The following is a 13,089-nucleotide window of genomic DNA, read 5'->3' as shown; positions in this document are numbered from 1 at the left end:
CACTTATATGTGGAATGGAAAATGTAAGCCAAGCTCATAGAAACAGGGGGTAGAAAAGTTGTTGCCAGACGACAGAAAAGTTGGGGACAGTGGGGGAAATAATGAGAGGTTGGAAAACAGTACAAACTTTGAGCTATAAGATGAATCAGGCCAGAGGATCTATAGATGGTACCACTATTGTATTACTGAAATTTTCTTAGTTGAACTGAAATGTTCCAAATATATAAACAAATAAACATAAATAAAGCAATGGATATGTTAAGTAACTAGATGGAGAGAATTCTTTCATAATGTATAGTACTAAATCATCACAATGTACACTTTAAATATCTGACAATTTTGTCAATTATATCTTATAAAGCTGAAAAATGTGAGATCTCATTCAGGTAACTAATTTCTTGATGCAATGTGGATCAAGAATAAAATGTTTATAAACTGTCCTAGTTTTAAGACTTATTGAATTTCCCACATATCAATTTTATTAAAAGAAACTCTTTCCTGGAATTCTCAAATTTCAGCACTAAAATGACTATGAAAGGTGTCAGCATCACTCTGAAATGGCCACTTTTCAAAAATGGGCATAAAAGTTATAATGACTCTTGGTAAAACTGTATCAGTACTACTTTCACTTATATATGTACAACTATGAGATTTTATAGTAAGTTATCAAAAATACCAATGCTTTAATATCTATCTTCAGGCAGGTAAAAAAATTAATCATTCCTAAAAATTAGAAGATATGAAAAAAATGGATTCATGACACCTCAAGGGATGATTTTTCAAAATATTTTATCTACATCAGAATTAACCTTCAAAGTGTTTAAAGGTCGTAAGCTCTGCAATGATAATTCCCTTTTTCTCATTATATGAAATTTAGGTAAAATTATGGGGCACCAGAGTGGTGCAGTCAGTTAAGTGTATAACTCCTGATTTCAGCACAGGTCACGATTTCACGGTTATAGTTTATGGGTTCAAGCCCCACATCAGGCTCCATGCTGAGAACATGGAGCCTGCTTTGGATTCTTTCCCTCCCCCTCTCTCTACCCCTCCCTCACTAAAGCTCATGCTGTCTCCCGCAAAATAAAAAAATATAAATTTAATAAAAAAAAACTTTTTAAAATTTTTAGGTAAAATTGAGCCTCAAAGTCTCACACTGTATGGGGCGCTTGGGTGGCTCAGATGGTTAAGTGTCTGACTTCCGCTCGTCAGGATCTCACAGTTTGAGTTTGAGCCCTGCGGTGTGCTCTGTGCTGACAGCTTAGAGCCTGGAGCCTGCTTTGGATTCTGTGTCTCCCGCTCTATCTGTCTCTCTGTCCCAATCTCTCTCTCTCAAAAATAAATAAATATTTAAAATTTTTAGAAAAAAGGCTCACACTGTATAGGGAAGAACTTTATAATTTTTCTCCTTTAGGTCTTTGAGATGACTTTTCTGTTCTGCTTATTTTTTAAATGAACTACTGTTTTATCCTGTGTGGTTTACCCCTGCATGCTGTGTCCCCTCAGCACATGAGCATGAGCTAAGGATACAATGCACACTGAATCCACCCCAGCTACCACTTCACCCTGGAGCACAACAGCCACCAGCGCAGCCCAATGCCACCCTGCCCTTCACGAAGTCTAACCTGAGTCGTCATCAGGCCTCTTCAACAAGGCTTCAGTTAATTTTTTTTTCCAAATCAGCTCACCATTTAGATGAATCATCTGTCAGACACAAATCTGAAAGGGCTTCTGACCACAACAAACCCCAAAAGGAATGACAAAATATCGCTCTTTGAAAGCTTCCTGTCCAGTCAAAGGAAACAAAGACAAATATTCTTCTGTGCCAGCAAAGTCGATTACGATATAGCACTGTACCTCATGAAAAACTCATTACCTGAATAATAATGCTCCTGACCACATTACAGTTTTCAAAACAAGAACCCGAGCTGTCATCGATATCCTGTCCAGAGTCCTAACAATTTAATGAGCAACAACCCTATCGGCAACATCAAAAACCAGGACAAAGTTTCTGACGACACGCACAGCTGATCTTCAGTCTTGAAGGACAGCTGAGAACAAATCAGTTTGAGTAGAAAGTTACCTGAGAAGTCCCGATAACATTCCTGTGCAAAGGGACATAGGAAAGTGGGAGTGCGCTTGGGAAATTTAAAAAGGCAAACAATAATTCAAAAACAAAGAAATGAAAGCATTTATAAAGCCATTTGGGAGCACAACAACTAGGTTGGAAATGTAGCTATATGAATTAAAATAATAAGTCCTCCTCCCAAAAAAAGACAGATAGAAAAACACACTTAATAAGCATATTATTAAGTTCCAACTATCAAAATTTCTTTTTTTTTTTTTTTTAATTTGAGAGAGAGAAAAAACGAGTGAGCAGGGGAGGGGTAGAGAGAGAGGGAGAGAAAAAATCCCAAGTAGGTTCCACCCTCTCAGTGAGTAGCCCGAGGCAGGGCTTGAACCCATGAATCCTGCAATCATGACCTTAGCCAAAATGAAGAGTCAGATCCTCAACCAACTGAGCCACCTAAGTGCCCCTATTTATGTCTATTTAGAGTCTAGTCTGCTCTCAATGGCTTTTCACTCTAGTACAAAGGCCAGAACTATCTGAAAACGACACTGGGAATATCCTGGATGTATAGACAATAAGCTAGTAAAATGAGGGCTCCCTTTTCTACTGACAGGAGGGGCCATCCAGGCTCAGCTTCCCCTGACTCGCATCTATCTCCAGAGGGAACTATATAAAATATGCCAAGGGTTCCAAGGTCTGCAAGCATGGACAGTTGGCATTTCCAGGCTTTTAAACATCTAGTATACTAAATCCAGGCTTTATGGCACCAGTTACACTATATATTTCCTCTGTGACCACGGCCCCAGAGAAGCACCTTCAACATGACACATTTCTCTATGGAAAGAGGAGGAAGAGAAGCACCCATATCTCCTCTTCTTCATCCTGGGCTATGTACATTTTCCCAGTAAAGACGGTTTCTTAACTATGTAACCTCTGGAGAAATTTTCCCAAAGCCTGAGCCATAAAAGGTAGAGAGACAGAGTTCTAATAAGAGACAACAAAATGAGACCAAGAGGAAGCCATCTTGTGTATCTTCATATAGAGGCAATGGAATATTATCTTCTACTGTTAAAGCCATGGATTAAAAAGACTAGCACAAAATCAGAGAGAGTAGTTCAAATTTAAATAAAAGCATTGACTTCCATATCAATAACCTAAAGGAAACTGGGCAGAATTTTAATTAACTTGTCTTGCTACTTTTTTTTATTTTTTGCCCTTTTTTGACTTACATGGGATTATGTTTTTGGGTTAAATCTTTGAATATCAATTACAGGGGTACAGACATTTTATATTCCCCTAACTGGGAAATACAGAAGGCTGTTGGTGAAGGCATGTTCAGAATAAGGGATACCAATTTCTATGAGGATAAGGATCTTTTAAAAATAATACACTATAATTTCTATGAAATAACCATGCAGAATAGCTAAAACATTAGCTTTTAAATTATGCTACATATTATTACTCTGACTCCTCACCAAGAAGCAACAATAGATAAATTCTCACAGAATGCTCACTTAGTACTATTCTGTGGAACAGAGGAAGAAAGACACTCTGGGTGAGATCCTACCTGGTTCCCAAGCCAGGCCCTTTCCTGGATCCTGGTATCAAGCCCTGCCACAGGCACAAAACATCAATGCCTAATGTGTTACTGACAACACCTCCACTATCTGGTAATTTCTTTAGTGGCCTATTTACTCCAATGTCTTTAATAAAAAGGAGAATTTTAAAGAGTGAATTCCAGGGGTGCCTGGGTGGCTCAGTGGGTTAAGCCCCTGACTCTTGATTTCAGCTCAGGTGATGATCTCAAGGTTCATTTCCTAGGATCTAACACCCCCCCCCCCACATACACACCTGTGTGCTGTGCACTGATAGCAACGAGCCTGCTTGGGATTCTGTGTTCCTTCCCTGTTGGCATGTTTGTGCTCACATGTACTCTCTCTCTCTCAACAAACAAACAAACAAAAATACGAGTGAATTCCAGAGAGAAGCAATTTCTAAAACTTTCTGAATCATGACTTGTTTCTCATAAGCTTTCTTTTACTGGGACAATGTATCAGTCTCCAAGGCACCTGAGGACTGAGAGGTGGAGCCCTTTGCCAAAATTCTTGAGCACACTCATAAAAAAGAACCCAGAAAGGGTACCTGGACTTTTACTACAGTCTATAAAATAATTGTCAACCTCTAGATTACCTAGATGAGGTGGGGGATGAGGGGACAGAGAGACAGAGAATGAAGACATAATAAATATATAATTAAAAACTAGACATCTATATCTGAATATAAATGCATATTAGCCAGATCTTTGACACAGAAATGATGTAGATTTCTTTTTTTTTTTAACTTTTCAAAATGTTTGTTTATTTTTGAGACAGAAACAGAGTGTGAGTGGGGGAGGGGCAGAGAGAGGGGGAGACAAAGAATCTGAAGCAGGCTCCAGCCTCTGAAATGTTAGCACAGAGCCTGATGCAGGGCTTCGAACTCGGGAAACATGAGATCATGACCTGGGCTGAAGTCAAATGCTTAACTGACAGAGCTACCCAGATGCTCCACAAATGATGTGGCTTTCTAAATAAAGTATAAATTTGGGTTACCTTGAAATTTGAAATTGCAGATATTTCTGGTCATTAACTCTTCCATTACTGACAGTAAAAAATTATGCACCCTTATTTTTTTCTATCTTGTTATGTGTACCTGTCCTTACCAAAAGCGTTACTTTTACAGTACGGTCTTCCAAAATATTATGCCAAAATCCTAGGATGCTTTTAAACTAAGATATGGATAAACATTGTTAGCATGCTCTTCTCTCTCATAAAAAACAAAAAGTAAGCTATATATTATTTTTTTTTTACAAATAGTTTATTGTCAAATTAGTTTCCACATAACACCCAGTGCTCATCCCCACAAGTGAGCTATATATTATTCTTAATCATTATTTCTGAAAGCTAATTGTCTATTCTTTTAAAAAGTTATGAACTCTTTAAAAATAGCGATCATCTGAATAGAAAGTATTTTTTGATGTTTATTTTTGAGAGGGAGAGAGAAATCACAAGCAGGGGAGGTAGCAGAGAGAGACAGAAACCAAAACTAAAACAGGCTCCAGGCTCTGAGCTGTCAGACAGGGGCCAATGCGAGGCTTGAACTCACAAGCCAGGAAGGACTTCATGATCTGAGCTGAAGTTGGTTGGGTGTCCAACTCTCGATCAAAGTTCAGGTCTTGATCTCAGGGTCATGAGTTCAAGTCCCTCTCAAGCCCTGCTTTGGGTTCTGCACTGAGCATGAAGCCTATTTTAAAAAATAAAAAGTTAAAAAAAAATAGTTTTTCACCAATGTTCAAAGTTAGCTGTTTCTGAGACATAATGCTAAATTTTTTCACAGGTTTCTTGGCAAGCAGGATATTTCAGCTTTCTGAATGAACAAAGTGATGCTGAGTAAGAGAGAAATGAGAAATAAGCCACAGCCTTATGAAAACCAGGGTTCTTTGAGCAAATATGAAACAATTTCAAATATGGTCTTCAATGATTTGTAGTGACAAAAAATAGTTAAGAATCATATTTTTTTAAGATATATATGTATGCCACTGGAGCTACAGCCTGTGATAAACACACATTAGATTATAAACAGTCACACATTTAGAGTGAATGAATTACATCATATCACTTATTACTTCCTTCCCTTTTCACTCAACAAACATTTCCTAAGAGGCTCTCTATAGCAGGCAGGCACTATGTCATGTGTTGAGCATAACACGGAAAGTTAGAGAAAGATAATGCTTGACCTTATGGAATTCACAGTCTAGAGAGCAAGACAGAAACTGGATGAATGACTTCACACAGAGATGGAATTTTGTTGTACTAAGTGTTATTAATGGGTGACCTGAAAGACCATTGAGTATGGGACATCAAGGCAGAAATCTTAGAAAAGATAAATAACAATGCATTTTTAAATTTTTGCATGAAAAACATGGCAAAATTGTTTTAAAAGCCAATGGAAGACTGAAATGGTAATTTTTCCATATATGGCAGAGAGAGAGCCAATTTCTACACTGACTCAAGTGTTCCTCACAAATCAGTAAGAAAAGACCAAAACACAAAGGGAGAATAGGCAACAAAAAATATAAATGCATTTCAGAAACATAAAAGGATCTTGAACCTTTTATATAATTAAAAAATGCAAGTTAAACAGCTTAAAAAAGACTTGCCATTTCTCACTAATCAGATTAATAAAATTTGACAAGATCGATCATAAATATTTATATCATTTATATCTACAGTTGTTAAGGCACTTTTATAGACTCTTGGTAGAAGTATAAATTGTGGCAAATGACTTAGAGCAAAACGTGGCAAGATCTATTATTGCTTAGAAAGCGCAAACTTATTGATCTAAGATTTTACTTCAAGAATTCATCCTATACATATCTTTAAAATGTATATAAAATTTATTTATCTTAATATTTATTGTAGCATTATTTTTAAATGCTAAAAAGGCTGAAAACCCTCTAAATGTTCATTAATACACTACTGAGTACATGGAACTATATCCACAAAATGAAATACTGTGCAGTTGTTTTTTGGTTTTTTTTTTTTTAAAGAATCAGAATCCTCAGGTACTAATATAGAAAGATTTTTTTAAAAAAACACATTTATGGGGTGTCTAGGTGTCTCCTGACTGTTGGTTATAGCTCAGGTCATGATCTCACAGTTTGTGGGTTCGAGCTCCGACGTCAGGCTCTGCAATGACAGCACAGAGTCTGCTTGGGAATCTCTCGCTCCCTCCTTCTCTACCTCCCACCATTTGGGTGCTCTATATTTCTCTCTCAAAATAAATTAATTAAAAAAACTCTTACCTCTTCCTCCGCCCCTCTTCCCCACTTGCACTCTCTCACTCTCTCTAAAAATAAATCTTAAACAAAAACCCATACTTTTATATGGGGAAAAGTAACCAATGGGTTAACAGCAAAGGTAGTATTCATTTCAGCTTACACACATACAGATGCTAGTATAACAGTAAAATGTTTCTAAATATTTTATCATTAAATTACTGCACATTAAATAATTGATTACTTCTAGGCTTGAAGTCAAAAAGCCTGAAGTGGCAAAGACACACTCATGACATTGTACAGTTTTTGTTTAATTTTTTAAAACTATGCATGGGTAGCTTTTTCCATGAAAAAGAAAAACTAGCTTGAGAAAAGTCAGATTAAACAATGGTTATCACTGTGGCTAGAACTTCATTGTCTGAGAAAAGATGTGCTGGGTGTCCTATATCGGTCATATAAATGGCATATATTGTCATATACTGGTTTTGACAAAGTCAGCACAGACAGAGAACTAGTCTGGTTTTCTTTAACGTGTTCAAAAAAGTCATCCTTGAGAATGAAACAAAAGAGCTAGAAGTTTTTTGGGTTTTTTTCTTTATGCTTAAGATTTTTATATTCTGTTGCATGTGATTTATACCTCAATTATTTTTCTAATTTTAACTCCAATACAGTTAGCATACAGTTGTATTTTCAGGTATACACTATAGTGACTGAACAGTTCCATATATCACTTAGTGCTCTTAATTAAGTGTATTCTTAATTCTGTTCACCTATTTCACCCATCTTCCCACCTACCTTCCTTCTTATAAACTTCTATTTTTTCCTTTTTTTTCTTCATTTGTATCTTAAATTCCACACGTGAGTGAAATCGTACAGTATTTGTCTGACTGGCTTATTTTGTTTAGGATTATACTCTCTAGCTTCATCCATGTTGTTGCAAATGGAAAGATTTCATTCTTCTTTATGACTAATATTCCACTGTGCATGCATATGACATTTTTAAATTTTTAAATTTTTATTTTTTAACATTTTTTATTTATTTTTGAGAGAGAGAGATAGAGACAGTGTGAGCAGGGGAGAGTCAGAGAGAGAGAGAGACACACAGAATCTGAAGAAAGACTCCAGGCTCGGAGCTAGCTGTCAGCACAGAGCCCGACACGGGGCTCGAACCCACGAACTGTGAGATCATGACCTGTGCCAAAGTCGGACACTTAACCGACTGAGCCATCCAGGCACCCCTATGACATCTTCTTTATATAGTCATCTATCGATGGACACTTGGGCTGCTTCCATAGTCTGGCTATTGTTAATAATGCTGCAATAAACACAGGGGTGCATGTATCCCTTTGAATTAGTGTTTGCATATCTTTTAGGTAAATATCCTGAACTGCAGTTATTGGATCATAGAGTAGGGGGTTTTTTTTTTTTTTTTTTTTTTTTTTTTGAGTAATCACTATGTTGTCTTCCGCAGGGGATGCACCAGTTTGCATTCTCACCAACAGTGCAGAGGGTTCCTCTTTTTCCACAATCTCACCAACACTTGATGTTTTTTGAGTTTTTGCTTTTTTTTTTTTTTTTAATGTTTTATTTATTTCTAGGAGAGCGAGAGAGAGACAGCGTCAGCAGGGGAGGGTCAGAGAGAGAGGGAGTCAAGGACTGAAACAGGCTCCAGGCTCTGAGCTGGCAGTCAGCACAGGGCCCGATGCAGGGCTCGAACCCACGAACCACGAGATCATGACCTAAGCAAAAATCGGACGCTTAACCGACTAAGCCACCCAGGCGCCCCTTGAGTTTTTGCTTTTAGCCATTCTGACAGATGTGAGGTGAAATCTCCTTGTGGGTTTGACTTGCATTTCCCTGATGATGAGCGTGTCTTTTCATGGGTTTGTTGGTTATCTGGATGCCTTCTCTGGGGAAATGTCTGTTTAGGTCCACTGCCCATTTTTTAACTGGGTTATTTGCTTTTTGGGTGCTGAGTTGTATCAGTCCTTTATATATTTTAGGTACTAACTCTTATTCAGATATGTCCTTTGTAACTATCTTCTTCCATTCATTAGGCTGTCTTTTAGTTTAGTTGATTGTTTCCTTTGCTGTACAGAAGTTTTTGTTTTGATGTAGTCCCAGTAGCTTATTTTTGCTTCTGTCTCCCTTGCCTTGAAGATGTATCTAGAAAGATGTTGCTAACAAATGATGTCAGAAAAGTTATGGCCTGTGTTCTCTTCCAGAATTTTTATGGTTTCAGGTCTCACATTTAGGTCCTTAATACATTTTAAGTTTATTTTTGTGTATGGTGTAAAAAAGTGGTTTGCTTCCATTCTTTTGCATGCAGATGTCCAGTTTTCCTAACACCATTTGTTGAAGAGACTCTGTTTTCCCTATTGCATATTCTTGCTTCCTTTGTTGAAGATTAATTGGCCATATAATTGTGGATTTATTTCTGAGTTTTCTGTTTTATTCCATTGATTTATGTGTTTAATTTGTGCCAGTACCATACTGTTTTGATTACTACAGCTTTGTAATATAACTTGAAGTCTGGAATTGTTATGCCTCCAGTTTTGCTTTACTTTTTTCAAGATGGCTGTGGTAATTCAGAGTCTTTTGGAGCTCCCTACAAAATTTTGGATTGTTCTAATTTTGTGAAAAAATGCAAAAGAGCCAGAATTTTTAAAATATGCTTCAAGTCATCTGAGAAATGTATCCCTTGATAGACTTCAACCATGCCAACATTATTCAAAAAAGATAAAGAGCTAGACAGTGGCACTTTTACATGGTTTCATCCATTATGTAAAAAAAAAAAAAAAAAAAAAGAACTCATGTAAATGTAAATTCAGGAATTGTGCTTTGCAATGGGGATATTGAAATCAAATTCAATGATATACATTTAAGGTTTTTGAGTATGGTGAGAACGACACATTAAAGACAAGTAAACAACACTGTAACATACATGATAAATGCTATAAAGAAAATAAAGTCAATGATGTAATGTGTGTGTACATGTGACTTTGTGTATTGGGTATGGAAGACCTTAGAATTGCTACTTGTTTGTTATTAATAATAACTGCTATGTATTTGGAACATCCAGTCTGGTTTAGAAGGCCTCTTCCTCAAACACTTGACCACACAAAACTTACCTATGATATTCATCAAGACAGAACTTGGCTGTGAATTTTAAAACAAGTTTTGTCTAGCAATGAACCAGGAAACAAATCAAGAAATCCACTACATTGGTTGGAACACAGAAACTGTTGCTGGCATTAAGTTCTACAACATAAAAATGTTGTAGGAAGACAGAAAAATAAAAATAACTACAAATTCGAACAACTCCGGGGTCGTGAGTGTAAAAAGTGCCACCATATTCCACTGGGCATCTCGTAGAGTTTGTTAGAAGATTTATAGACAGGTGTATGAAATAACACAGTTTCTCAAAACATCTTATAAGCAAATGATTCCATCAGCCCTAAAGCATAAAGCAAAGAAGGCCATCAGGGTGCACTGGTTGAGGGTATCAATGACGGCAACACTGAAAATGAGACTCCAGTGTGACTTGAAGTAATAATATGGACAATAATAACAAGATTTAATCATAATAACAACAGCTACTATGATTAGGCATTTCCCAAACACAAAATCATTTAAACTGAAATTATTATGACAAGGGTACTATTATCCCTTTTTAAGATGAGAAAATTGAGTCTCAGGGCAGTTCAGTAACTTTCTCAAAATTCATAGGATAGAAGAAAACCAAGCATTGACATGATGTCTATTTAGTTTTAAGTTCTATGTTCTACAGCTACAAGTTGAGATAGAGAAAAAGTTGGAGAGAGGTAGGTGGGGCTACGGGCGGAGAGAAAGGAAGGGAAGGAGGGAAGGAGTATAAAAGAGGGGAAAAATAGAAAAAAAAATCCTGAACATACAAATCCAGGGTTTTCCAAACTGTAAATCGTAGCCCTGAGAAGGGGCTATTTACTATAGCTGGAAATCTCTTCATGCACTTTCACTGTCTAAAAACAATACATATAATCTCTATTAATGCGCCCTTTTTTTTAATGTACATATGCTTTGGGACCAGAGCATCCTGTTTTTAATTTAAAAAAAATTTTTTAATTTATTCTCAAGTTAGTTAACATACAGTACAGTCTTGGCTTCAGGAGTAGAATCCAGTAATTTCTCTCTTACATATGACACGCAGGCTTAGACAGTAATGTGGCTAAATACTGGAGTCAGATGAATGATCAGAACCAGAACCCTGATTCCAACACATATTAATTTTCCATTTAAACTTGCGCAAGTCAGTTAAACTTTCTGAGCTTATCTTTCCCATCCAAAACAGCATATAATAGCACCTACTTGTAAGAGTTAGGATGAAAATTATGTGACATTTATATAATATTCAGAACAGTGTTTTGAGTACCAAATCACTGAACAGAAGTTTGTTATTCCAAACATTGAAAACAACTTAAAACACTCCAACACTCAAAGCAAGGAACTTCTTATTTTATCTGTTACAATAATAATAAGAAGAATATGGAGGAGGAAGAAATGAGAATTTAAATGTACAACTACTGCTTTATTTTTTTAAAAAATTTTAATGTTTTATTTATTTCTGAGAGAGAGAGACAGAGAGAGAGAGAGACAGCATGAGCAGGGGAGGGTCAGAGAGAGAGGGAGGCACAGATTCCGAAGTAGGCTCCAGGCTCTGAGCTAGCCAGCAGCACAGAGCCCGACGTGGGGCTCAAACCCACAAACTGTGAGATCATGACCTGAGCTGAAGTCGGATGCTTAACCAACTGAGCCACCCAGGCACCCTTACAACTACTGCTTTAGAGCACAATTTGACCTAACTGGGAACTTACCAGGAAATTGCGTCAAACAGAACAACATGGTACAATTAGAACTGGTTTGGCTCTTTCAAGCAAAACATTTAGGTAGATCAGAGATTTAAAAGCCAAAGCCACAAAAGGCAACAGCAACTACAATTAATTGCTGCACCCATTAAACACAGGATATACTGACAGGTCAGGACTACTGATCACCAGCCACCTCCTCTACTTATAATACTGTCAATAACAGACATCAAGATTGCTTCCTTGCTTCACAGGGATGATATAAAAATGCATTCCATTTGAAAATCTAAAGTATTTGAAATGTGTTTAAGAACTTAAGACTAAATCTTTAAGTACCAAAGGTCAATTCTTTCCATTCTGTATCTGATGGATGTATTTGTAGCTTACTTCAGCAGCATTTTGTAAGAAAAAAAAAACAGCAATAAGGCTGTGATTTCTGGTTTCCAACTGAAAAGTTTATATAAAATCAAATGTTATGAAAAAATAAATGGGTGGCTCAGTCTGTTAAACATCTGACTTTGGCTTAGGTCATGATCTCACAGTCTGTGAGTTCAAGCTCTGTGTCCAGCTCTGTGCTGACAGCTCAGAGCCTGGAGTCTGCTTCAGATTCTGTCTCTCTCTCTCTCTGTTCCTTCCCCTGCTCACGCTTGCTTGCTCTCTCCTAAAAAATAAATAAACAAATAAATAAATAAATAAATAGGAGTAGGGGAGATATTCATATTCTTAAGAAAAAACATATTGGTTTAATCAAGGAAATCATTTGTTAGGATGCCAAGGTAATGTACTATTGAACACTAGTCAGATTTTAATTTGCTTTTATTGTTGTATGTGATTGAAAGGTAAAGAAAGTGTATGCTTTAGCAAATGTGTATAACATCCTGGAAGAGAATGCTTCCAAGTCTTCGATTTTAGCAAGTTGGCTTACACGGTCCCATGGCAGGTCTGAACTGCTGAAGAAGGGTCCAAAAATTTCAAAGGAAAGCTACAAAACAACTTTAATTAATTCAGTTTCTTTCTTCATCCTTGACTATTTCTGATGCTTCTTAGACAGAATGCACTAAAGTAACAAAGAGTTTGTGCTATGAGTCTACCTATATACGCTAAACACAGGGAGGGCACTAAACCCAGTGCAGCTATTAAGACAGTTGGGAGAAGCAATTTCATTTCACCTAAAATCCCTGGGACAACATTATTCCTCGCACTCTTTTTCAATCTAAGGACTAAGAGTTACCTGCTTCCCTGATTCCCAGTCCCAATCAAGGACCCTCTCCTCCTTTTTCTTCTCTTCCTGTTTTCTTCATCCAGTGACAGACTGCCCATGCTTTGTGAAATCTCTTGCCTGTGGCTACATTACTTAAATA

At 36.9% G+C, this 13,089-nt stretch overlaps 1 protein-coding gene across 1 annotated transcript in view; it reads right to left on the bottom strand.

Annotated features, from left to right (window-relative positions):
* The window catches only part of CHSY3 (chondroitin sulfate synthase 3), a 282,944-nt gene that overhangs the window by 192,308 nt on the left and 77,547 nt on the right, over nt 1-13,089 (bottom strand). The window lies entirely within an intron of this gene.

Source organism: Crocuta crocuta, unplaced genomic scaffold (genome assembly GCF_008692635.1).
Source record: "Crocuta crocuta isolate KB4526 unplaced genomic scaffold, BGI_CrCroc_1.0 scaffold64, whole genome shotgun sequence".
NCBI classification, from domain to species: domain Eukaryota; kingdom Metazoa; phylum Chordata; class Mammalia; order Carnivora; family Hyaenidae; genus Crocuta; species Crocuta crocuta.
The sequence above is the reverse complement of the archived record's forward strand: the minus strand, read 5'-3'. Positions and strand labels throughout refer to the sequence as shown.